The sequence below is a fragment of the Bos indicus x Bos taurus genome, chromosome 8 (genome assembly GCF_003369695.1).
Source record: "Bos indicus x Bos taurus breed Angus x Brahman F1 hybrid chromosome 8, Bos_hybrid_MaternalHap_v2.0, whole genome shotgun sequence".
Taxonomy (NCBI): domain Eukaryota; kingdom Metazoa; phylum Chordata; class Mammalia; order Artiodactyla; family Bovidae; genus Bos; species Bos indicus x Bos taurus.
This window is the reverse complement of record NC_040083.1, coordinates 16,501,915-16,513,767: the sequence shown is the minus strand read 5'-3', so window position 1 is coordinate 16,513,767 and position 11,853 is coordinate 16,501,915.

The window sequence follows — 11,853 nt, the reverse complement described above, 5'->3', positions numbered from 1 at the left end:
ACTGAACCTCAGAGAAGTGAAGTGATTCGCTCAAGAAAAATTAACTTCATCTATGCAGAGAAGTAAAGAGAAAGCCATTTAACCTTGTCACATCTTTTGGGCTTTCCACTCTGCTTTATGTCAGATTACTTGATTATGATTGCCTCTATTAAAACTGAAGATCTAACCTATGCAGAAATGAAATAAATTTTCTATTAGGAGTGGGTGACCCAAGTGACACTGACTTGAGGGTGAACATAAAAAGTAAAATAATGTTAATACTGACCAGATAACTTATGTTATGCTTTAAGTGCAAAGATGTATGAAAGAAATTATATGTAAAACTCTCATTATATATAATATAGCTTTCAGACATTTAAGTTCAAAGAATGGCATTTATTGGAATTTTGTTGTGGAATTTCTTAACATGAGAAAGACTCAAATTCTCAGCTTTGTGTCTCAGTTTCAGTGTTTCATTTGATTCTTTCTTTGAAAGTTGAATTGTTCATGTATTTCCATGATGCAGAAGGTTATGTTTTACCATAAGCCTAAAAATAAAACTGTATATTTTCACAACTATCTGTTAATCCCCTAAGTCTCTGGGGCACACCTGTTAGGCTGCAGTGGGCCAGGAATGGGGGCATCTGTGGCAGTGAACACACAGGCAGGAGCATCGTGGGGCTGGCTGCTGTATCTGTGATAAGGTGTCTACTGTGACCATGTTGGTCAGGCCAGGAGGTGATGCCCGAACTGGGAGGAGGACTAAGGTCTTAGCCAGGCTGAATGAGAGGGGCATCCAGTGAAAACAAAAATAGGACTTTGAAGTATAGGACACTGCTCACCAAAACAGCAGGCAGATTATTTCCAGTGTTTTAGCAAGTTGAATCTGAGACCAGCATGCTTTAGCAGAGTCTAGCTTATAAATGTGGACACCCTCACTTCTGCTTGAAGCTGCTGTGGGATTGTATGCCTTTAAAATGGAAATTATAATTAGTAGCATTTTTTTTTTTTTTTTGCAATTTGCTTTTTTCCCCTCTCAAGATATATTTTTGCGATACGTCAGGATAATACGTATTATTTGGGGATGGAGAGAAGGAAAGTAAAAGCAGGAGAATACCTGCTCTGGGAGATGGAGGGGAAAGGAAGGCGGAGGGTGGGAGAGGAGCTTTCAGTCTGGGTAAGTGGTTGCTTTAGTCTCTGCACTTTCCTGTATATTTTATATCTTTGGTAAGATGCACATAATATAAAATTTACCATCGTAACCATGAAGTGTACAGTTTGGTATTAAGTGTGTCCACGTCGTTGTGGACCCCATCTCCAGAACTTTTTCATCTTGCAAAACTGAAACTGTGTACCCATTAACCCACAAGTTTCCATTCCCTTCCCAGGCTCCTGGCAACCACCATTCTGCTGTCTGTTTCTATTAATTTTTTTCTTCCAGTTTTATTGAGGCATTATTAATATACAGCACTGTATAGGCTTAACGTGTACAGTGCAATGATGTGATTTACATACATCATGAAGCGATTATCACAGTATGTTTAGTGAGCATCCATCATCTCATTTAGATATAAAATTAAAGAAATGGAAAAGGAGAAACAAGTTTTCTTTGTGGTAAGAACTCTTAGGATTTACTTTCTTAATTTTTATATGTAACTGCTAAGTCACTTTAGTCGTGTCTGACTCTTTGCGATCCCCTGTCAGGCTCCTCTGTCCATATAGCAGTGTTAATTTATCATGTTGTACATTATATCCCTAGTACTTATTTATCTTATAGCTGGTAGTTTGTATCTTTTGACTGCCTTCATCCAATTCCCCTTCCTCCCACTCCCCTACCTCTGTAACTACAAATCTGATCTCTTTTTCTTTGTTTGTAGGTTTTTTTTTTTTTTAATTAAAAAAAAAATTTCACTGTGGCATGAGGCATGCAGGATCTTAGTTCCCTGACCAGGGATCAAACCCATGCCGCCTGCAGTGAAAGCTCAGTCTTATGAATGGACCACCAGGGAAGTCCCTGTTTGTTTTTGAAGTGTGTTTGACTTACAACAGTATGTTAATTACTGTTATACAGCATAGTGATTTTTTCCCAGACATTTCAAAATGATAACTTCAATGTTTAGTTATGCTATATCACAAAGGTATTATTTATTGACGTGATTCCCCACACTTGGTTTATTTTATACTCATGACTCATTTATTTTGCAGCTGGAGGTTTGTACCTCTTAATCATCCTCACCTATTTCCTTCTGGTAACCACCTGTTTGTTCTCTGTATCTCTAGCTTTGTTTCTGTTTTGTTGTGTTTGTTCATTTATTTTTTAGATTCCACATACAATTGAAATCATGCAGCATTTATCTTTTCCTGTCTGACTTATCTCACTTATCTTATCTGACTTATCTCATAATACCCTCTAGGTCCATCCATGTTGTTGCAAACAGCAAGGTGTCATTCCTTTTTATGGCTAAGTAGTATTCCATTGTATATGTGTACTATATCTTCCTTATCCATTCATCTGTTGATAGGCACATAGGTTGCTTCCATATTTTGGCTATTGCAAATAATGATGCAATGAACATTGGGGTGCATATATCTTTTCTAATTAGTGTTTTTGTTTTCTTTAGATAAATATCCAAGACTAGAATTTCTGGATCATATGGTAGTTTTAATTTTTTGAGGAATCGCCATACATTTTCCATAGTGTCTGCACCAGTTTATATTCTCACTAATAGTGCAGGAGGATTCCCTTTTCTCCAACATTTGTTATTTTTTGTCTTTTTCATAATAGCCATTCTGTCAGGAGTGAGATGGTATCTCACTGAGGTTTTGATTTGCATTTCCTTAGTGATTAGTGATGGTGAGTATCTTTTCATGTACCTGTTGACTATTTTTTAATCTTTGGAAAAATGTCTGTTCAGATTCTCTGCCCATTTTAAAATCAGGTTCTCTCTGTTTTTGATGTTGCATTGTATGATTTCCTTGTATATCTGGGATATTGACCCTTTATCAGAAATATTGTTTGCAGATGTTACTATCTTCTCCATTCATTAAATGGCCTTTTCATTTTGCTAATAGTTTCCTTTGCTGTGCAAAAGCTTTTTAATTTGATGTGGTCCCATTTGTTTATTTTTGCTCTTGTTTCCCTTGCCTGAGGACATATTTCCAAATTTTGCTTTTGTTTCTCTTGCTTGAGGAGACATTTCCAAACAAGATTACTTGACATCTTAGATGTCAAAGAGAGTACTGCCTGTGTTTTCCTCTAGAAGTTTCATGGTTTCGGGTCTTACATTTAAATCTTTAATCCAGTTTGAATTTATTTTTGTGCATGGTATGAGAAAGTAGTCCATACTCATTCATCTGCATGTAGTTATCCAGTTTTCCAACATCATTTATTGAAGATACCTTCTCATTGTATATTCTTGCCTGCCATGTTGTAGACTAATTGCACATATAAGTGTGAATTGTTCCTACCAATCTGTTTGCTCTATATAGCTCATATAAATGGAGAGTCATACAGTACTTGTCTTTTTATAACCGACTTGTTTCACTTAGCATAATGGGTGCAAGGTTCATGCGTGTTGTTGCATGTGTCAGAGTTGCCTTTCTTTTCAAGGCTGAGTAATATTCCGTTGGATGTATAAATCACATTTTGTTTATCCACCCATCCATTGACAGACACTTGGGTTGCTTTAACATTTCGGCTATTACAAAAATGCTCTTAGGAGAAGAGGTGTACTAAATGTCTCTTTGAGGCCTTGCTTTTAATACCAAAAAGTGTAGTTGCTGGATCGTATCGTAATTCTGTTTTCAGTCTTTGTGAGGGAATGCCATACTGTTTCCCACAGTGGCTGCATCATTTTGTATTCCCACATATAGAGCACAACGCTTTCAGTTTCTCCACATCTTCACCAGCATGTCTTCTTTTCTGTTTTGCTTTGTGTTGTTTGAATAGTAGCCATCCTAATGGGCGTGAGGTGATGTCTCACTGTGTTTTTGGTATTTTCCTGATGATCACCTATCTTATTTCAAAACACTCTATGTTGTGATCTAGGGTAAGGGAGATGCGTGGGTCTCAGCCGGTGCTGAAGAAGGGGTGGAAGAGACAAGGGCCCAGTTGGGCAGGGAGAGGGGAGAGAGAAAGGCTGAACTGTTCCATGTCCCCAGCAGATGCAGGGTACAGATGGGAGTACAGAGCCTTTTGGGGGAATAATAGCCCTTTCCCACTGACGGAAATGTACTTGCTCTGGCAGTGGGGAGAGCTAGAGGGGTCTGTGTGCCTTTGTTTGGGTCTTTAACAGACATCACCTAAAGTCAGTGGTGGTACAAGCAAATTTAACACCTGAGTCAGTTCAGTGTCCCACACACATGCTGATGGGTGCTAGAATTTCACACAGATGTCGTCAGTGCTCCCATGCTGCCTGGTTCCCAGGGATATGCGTCCTTTTGCTCCCCATCCCTTTCTCATCACCTGTGCCCAAAGCCCCACCCATTCGCAGTCAAGAAGAGTGTCACACTGGTTGAGCCTTTCCTGGTCCCCAGTAACCAGGGTAAGCTGAGATAGAGGACTCCAGCGTCCATGCCCCTGCTCTGTCCTGTTGGAACCTGATTACTGAGGAAAGTCATTCCCAGTTGTGGCTGTCTTCTAAGTCCTGCCAGGGCCAGTTATGTGTGTTAGGACAGCACGTCTACGATTTTACAGAAACTATTGCACACGAGTAGAAATATCATTGTACAAGATCAGTATTTCTGATTTTCAGGCTTAGTGATATTCTTTGAGAATGACCAGAAATTGTCATTTATATACAGCTGTGTTCTGTTTAGATAATGCTAGAGAACAGAGAATGACTTGGAAGAACATCAAGATTCATGGCTCTAGGGTCAATATTTACCCCTCTCCAGTCAATGTAATGTTAAAGCCACTAATACAGCTTACATGAAGGGAGAATCAATTCCTGCCCCCCCTCCCCCCATTTTGTTGTTGTTAACAAATAATATAGGAAATCCTGTGTCTTTTGAGTTTATTTTGTGCATTTCTTTTTAAAAGGAAGAATGTAACATATATTCAGAAATATGCATAGTTCATAGGTGCACAGCTCAGTGAATTATCACAAAGTAAACACACCTGTGTAGTCACCACCCGGGTCAAGGAAAAGAATATTACCAGCCTCCACTACCCCAGGAGGGACTTGTGAGCTTGTTCTCGGTCACTAACCCCCTCTCTCCACCTTCTGCATTGACTGCTAACAGGAGGATTAGTTTTGCCTGCTTTGGAATTTTATGTTGCATATATTCTTGAAGCCTTTTTAAATCAAAGCATCTGGAAATGTACCGTTCCTTCTATGATATGCCATCTCAGAGGTAGAATAATTGTTTCTTTGTAGGTACCTCCGTTGGGAAGATGAATAGCTAACTCCATAAATCATCATCAGAAAGATGTATTTGTAATTTACATGAGAAATCAGCATGAAGAATAACATCACAACCTTGTGATCTAACATGTGAACACAAATGGAATTATTAAAAACAAAGATGAATGAACACCAAAATTTTCTATTTGTGAATTAGCTGGTTCTCCTTGCTCTATACTTTCTTGATAGTAAGGTGACTCTAACTTTAGGGACATAGTAGCATCCTTTTGATCATTTACATGTTTTTTCTTTCCACCAACTTTGTTCAAATGAATTTTCCATAACAAAATGTCTTAATATTTAATAGTTTAAAAGAGAAATGACTTCAAAACCAATAATACGGGGCTCTCGTGGTGGTCCAGTGGCTAAGACTCCACAGTGTCATTGCATGGGGCCTGGGTTTTCCCTGGTTGGGGAACTAGATCCCACATGTCACAACTAAGAGTTCGCATACTGCAACTGAAAGATCGCAAATACTGCAATGAAGATTGAAGATCTCAAGAGCTGCAACTACGACTTGGCACAGCCAAATAAATAAATATTTTTTAAAAACCCATATTAAAAACTCTAATATGTAGAGAGGTGTCTATTTGGTGACATACTTCTGAAATGAAGACTGACCCTAATTCCTGGGAACCCATGTGAACATTCTGTTTACTCAATTGCAAGGGAAATTCAGGTGTGAGGTGCAATGAAGAAGGAAAAAGAGTGGCCACATGGAATGTACCAGTCGGGTAGAAGGTATCATTCAGTGTCAGCAGTGCTGAGGCGTGTGTGTGTTGGTGGGAAAGTGCATCTTGGAATTCAGGAATTATAGTAGTGCTGTCTGCTGATGCTGTCAGCAGATGATACTGGCTAGAGGTGGTTTGACATTGGTAGGGTTTTCTCTTAAAATCAAAACAGTGGGAAAAAAAAAGTCGAAGTCACTCTAGAAATTTATATTGCTGTCCATCAGCTGCCACTGAGGGTAGAGATGAGTCACCATTTAGATGTAATGGGGACATTTGTATAAAGTGCCATTCCAGGATTTCTGTAGAAACACTCAGCGTGCATGCTCAGTTGCTAAGTCATGTCTGATTCTTTGTGACCCCATGGGCTGTAGCCCACCAGGTTCCTCTGTCCACAGGATTCTCCAGGCAAGAATACTGGAGTGGGTTGCCGTTTCCTCCTCCAGGGGATCTTCCTGACCCAGGGATAGTACATGCATCTCTTGTGACTCCTTCATTGGCAGGTGGGTTCTTTACCACTAGCGCCACCTGGAAAGCCCCATACAAATACCACTTGCCCTCAGACATTTGTCTTGTCTCCCCTGCCTTGCTGCCAGCTTAAGAACCACCCATGTTTTGAGTCTGTCTTGAGTAAGTTTATGTAAGATGTCTGGGAAGGGAAATGGGCTCCTGGGTTTCTCCCATAGCTTTCTCTTAGTTCATTGGCACAACATAATTTTATGTGTTAGCTAACTGTCACTATTGATAGCACAGATCCTGACCTTGAAGGGAATGAAGTGCAGCATAGACACCTCTTAATTTCCTGGCTGCAGTCTCAGTTTTCCGAGAACAGAAAACTCCCCCCAAGGCCTGTGCGTGCTCGATTAACGTAGAGGGAGTTTTGAAGAACACAGAAGAGGAAGCCACAGGCCCGGTTCGTTGTTTCCCTGCTTCTAAGTTTGAGTACTACCTCTTTTTCCTGAGCTTTGAGGAGAAGTCAGTAGAAATCACTTATTTCAAGCTGTTTCGCTTTGACTATCTTAATAGTTGTCATTTGCTGTACTCTCATAAATTCCGGACTATTACTCTCTTAATGTTTTTCTTTAAATCAGTGTTAGTTTTTGAGATATAACTTGTTTTCAAGGAAGATTTTATTTCACTTCTATAAATACGAAAACATGACACCTCTCATAAATGAAAGTCACATATAAAAATAAAGGCATTTCTTTAAAACCATCTCCCACTTTGGGAAATGGTTTAGAAGAGTGAATGTGGGATTTGTGAATCAAAGGACCTTGGCTTGGTTACTTACAGGTTCTTTGATTTAGGAAAAATCACTTAACTTCTTTGAGTACCAGTCTCCTCAAAAGGAAAAAAAAAAACAGCAGGGGAAATGATACTAATGCCCACTGCAAGAGTTATGAGGATTAGAAATGACACATAATAACTGGCACATTTTAAGTGTAGGGACCCAGAAGTTGACCACTAGTTTTATAATTATGTCCTTAGTATTAGTCTATGAACGTGTTCTTCCTGGCTTTCTTCTGAAACTTTGCCTTCTTTCTTTCTCTAAGCAACATTGGCTAAATCAAGCTACAGAGGAAAACAGGTGACTTATTTTTAAGCCTAAATTCAAGCGAGTATGGCAGATTCAATTCTTCTCCTGTGCAAATGCCTTTTCATAGGCTGTGGTGCCTGGATCACTTTTTGGAAAAGGGTTGTGATCACGGGCTGTGATTGAGTAAGGCTGGCTGTCTGCTCCAAGTGTGGGACGCGAGAGGCTGATACTGCCTATTTGACAGCCCTTAACTCCTGCCTCCTCCACACCAATCCCTCACAGCTTGCCAGAATCTGCATCTTGCAGGATACCTCTATTTCAGCCATAACTGCTTTCTTAAAAGAGGCCCCAAGGTCCCTTCAAATAAATCACACTCATTAAGTCTATTTCCCGTCCTAAAAGTGAAAGTGTTAGTTGCCCAGTTGTGTCTTACTCTTTGCAATTCCATGGATTGTAGGCCACCAGGCTCCTCCGTCATGGGATTCTCCAGGCAAGAATACTGGAGTGTGTTGCCATGCCCTTCTCTATGGGATCTTCCCGACCCAGGGATTGAACCTGGGTCTCCTGCATTGCAGGCAGATTCTTTACTGTCTGAGCCACCAGGGAAGCCCTTCCCTCCTGAGGAGGTCTGCTAGAGCAAAGCCCTCTCGCATTCTTCAGATTCTGTCACCTCTTTCCCAAAAGAACTCACCCTCCAGGCCAGCTGATTCTCCTTGTTGAGAGAGAGAAGAGCTGCTGGTGTAACTGTGATTGTTCTATCACTTTCCTCACTCTGTGATGTACAGTAAAGATTTAGCAAGTACTTGCAGGGGCTCCTTGCTGGGGTAAAGGGGACGTGTGTGCAGCCTGTGCCCCAGTTAGTGCTGGGGTCTCCTCAGCAGCTTGCCCAGTGGACTCCTCAAATAGTTTTTGGCAGAGGGCAGCACTATCAGGAGTGACACAGTAGAAAATCATGAGACATAAAAGACTCCTTAGGACACTTCCGCTTCTGCTAGCTCGCCCTCTGAAATGAACCAGTAAACAAATCATGAAAACAAGAGCAGAATTATTCTTCTGGGTTTGAAGGGCTTTGTCCTAGTAGGAAAAGAGCACTGGAGAAAGAAGCTTGACGAAGAATACTTAGAAGAACTGGACTTTCAAATGACGTTTGGATGCTGACAGATTCTCAGAGCTGACATAGACATTTCTAATACTTGTCCGTTACTATTTAATACGATAGGTTAAGTGTTGCTTCTGGGAGCTTGGACTGTTCACTTCCAAGAAGTGAAAAGATGCTCGTTATTTTGCTGATTACTTCTCTTTAGAATTTTCATTGCTCTTACATCCACAAACTGCTCCCTGGTAATTTTTCTTACTAGCAAACCCATAACCTGATTGGCTTTTCCTGAAATAGAGGGTGTTGTGAAGTCACTCAGGACACAGCTATGGTGCTGATGGGATCAATTAATGTGAGTCATAGCCTGAGGGAAGGTGTTTTGTGGAGTGTTACAATGTGACAAAGATGAGTTTAGAAATAATAGCTTGTTTTATGACTACATTTCACGATCTTGTTCACCCAGATATTTGTGACAGTCACTTTCTGGGGGAAATGTAAAGGGTGAGATAGAGGAAGACAAACTGGCAAACTTTATGATTTAGAAGGAATCGATGTTTATCGACGAGCACTTCATCATTTCAGAGGGCTTTAAGAGAAGGCTGCTTTTACAGACAATGAAAAGGGACTGTTAGTTCAGATGGCATCACCCGAAAGCTCTCCACGCCTCCTGCTTACTTCACTTTCCATTTTCTTTTTCTGCTTCTTGTTAGAAATCACAGCACCTCTGTGTGATTGGATTTGAAAATGACCAAAGAAGCTTTGACTAAAGGCCAAGGTTTGGAGAAGGAAATGGCAATCTACTCCAGTATTCTTGCCTGGAAAATCCCATGGACAGAGGAGCCTGGTGGGCTACTGTTGATGGGGTCACAAAGAGTTGGACATGACTGAGTGACTAAGCACTGCACAAAAGCCAAGGTTAAGTTGGTGTGTGAAAATGTGCTATTTTTTTTTAATTGAATTTTGTGGCTGAGCTTTTATAGTTTTGTGGCATTCTTTGGGAATCTGAATTTGATGATTATGTGAAAATTTTCTAATAAGATGAGAGGTTTGAGTAACTCGCTGTTGGAATTTTCTTCCTTAATTTCAGTTTTCATCCACAGTCTTCTTGACTCTAACTCTTCCAAGGGGGCTGCCTTATTTCTGAGGAACACAAAACCTCTGCCTGGATTTAAAGACTGAATGTCTTTGTATCCCCTCTGTCTTCCTCCCCCTCCATCCTCATCAGGCTTTCTATGTCATCTCTCCCAGACTGCATCTTCTCCTCGTCCTGTTTCTTTTCTTCCTTCTCTCTAAACTTTCACTCCATAAATCCATTTCCCAGACCTGACTTTTCTTTTACTCTCTCTGCCTCTCCAAATTCAGCAAGCCTCATTCAGGTCCAGTTCTGCCAAGGGTGTCAGATTATTCCATTCTCTGTAAGTTCTCATTCCTCCGAAGTAGTTTTTAAAGCCGTGCTATTGACTAGAAATGAAACACAGACCCTATATGTAATTTTATACTTTCTGGAAATAACTAAAATGAATTTCAATAATATATCTTATTTAATGTAATATTTCCAAAATATTTTCATTTCTGTCTGTAATTAAGATTATTAATGAGATAGCTTTATTTTTTCCTAAGCCTTACAAATCTGATTTATATTTTATTCTTATAACACATCTCAGTTTGGACTACTACATTGCAGGTGCTCAGTGTGGTGAGTGACTGCTGTATTGAACCAGGCAGGTTAAGAGTTGGTACTAGATTCTACAGGTGGTACTGCTGCTGCTGCTGCTAAGTCGCTTCAGTCGTGTCCGACTCTGTGCGACCCCATAGACGGCAGCCCACCAGGCTCCCCCGTCCCTGGGATTCTCCAGGCAAGAACACTGGAGTGGGGTGCCATTCCCTGCTCCGACAGGTGGCACTAGTGGTAAAGAACCCATGTGCCTATTCAGGAGTCATAAGAGGTGTGCGTTCGATCCCTGGGTTAGGAGGATCTCCTGGAGGAGGGAATGGCAGCCCACTCCAGTGTTCTTGTCTGAAGAATCCCATGGACAGAGGAGTTGCAAAGAGTCGGATATGACTAAAATGACTTAGCACTCACGCACCACATTCTCCAGCTCTCAAACATGCTCTTTCTTATTTCATATCTTTTCACTTGAACCAAACTGCAAACCAGTCCTTAGAATTGGAGGCTATATTTTATACTTCTTCTGTCTTCGTATTTCATTCCTGAGTGGACTGTAAGCTGTTAATAATTGCCTATTGATGGATTGGTAATATCATTGCAAGGAAAGTTATGACTAACCTAGATAGCATATTCAAAAGCAGAGACGTTATTTTTGCCAACAAAGGTCCGTCTAGTCAAGGCTATGGTTTTTCCAGTGGTCATGTATGGATGTGAAAGTCGGACTGTGAAGAAAGCTGAGTGCCGAAGAATTAATGCTTTTGAACTGTGGTGTTGGAGAAGACTCTGGAGAGTCCCTTGGACTGCAAGGAGATCCAACCAGTCCATTCTGAAGGAGATCAGCCCTGGGATTTCTTTGGAAGGAATGATGCTAAAGCTTTGGCCACCTGATGCAAAGAGCTGACTCATTGGAAAAGACTCTGATGCTGGGAGGGATTTGGGGGCAGGAGGAGAAGGGGACAACAGAGGATGAGATGGCTGGATGGCATCACTGACTCTATGGACGTGAGCCTGAGTGAACTCCAGGAGTTGGTGATGGACAGGGAGGCCTGGCGTGCTGTGATTCATGGGGTTGCAAAGAGTCGGACATGACTGAGCAACTGAACTGAACTGAACTGAATATCATTCTTATCTGTGACCCCCATTTAAGTAAAACTTACTTCCACTATAGTGTCCTCATGCTTAAAATTTCCCTCCTCTTTCCTGTACATCTAGTATGATTCAATTACCGTATCACCTCTGTTTTGTTACAGTTGAAACTTAGGGCGTCTGTGTCGAATGGGATTATAAGAAATAGATATGCTTTATTTGCAGTTGCATTGCACTAGAGAGCAGCATTTTCACAGAATACTCATCACTCCAACAACTCAGGCAAAACAGGATTTATAGCTGAAGTCAGTGGAATAGTTGTCCCCATTGTTTTTTCACTTTCCTGGCAGAGA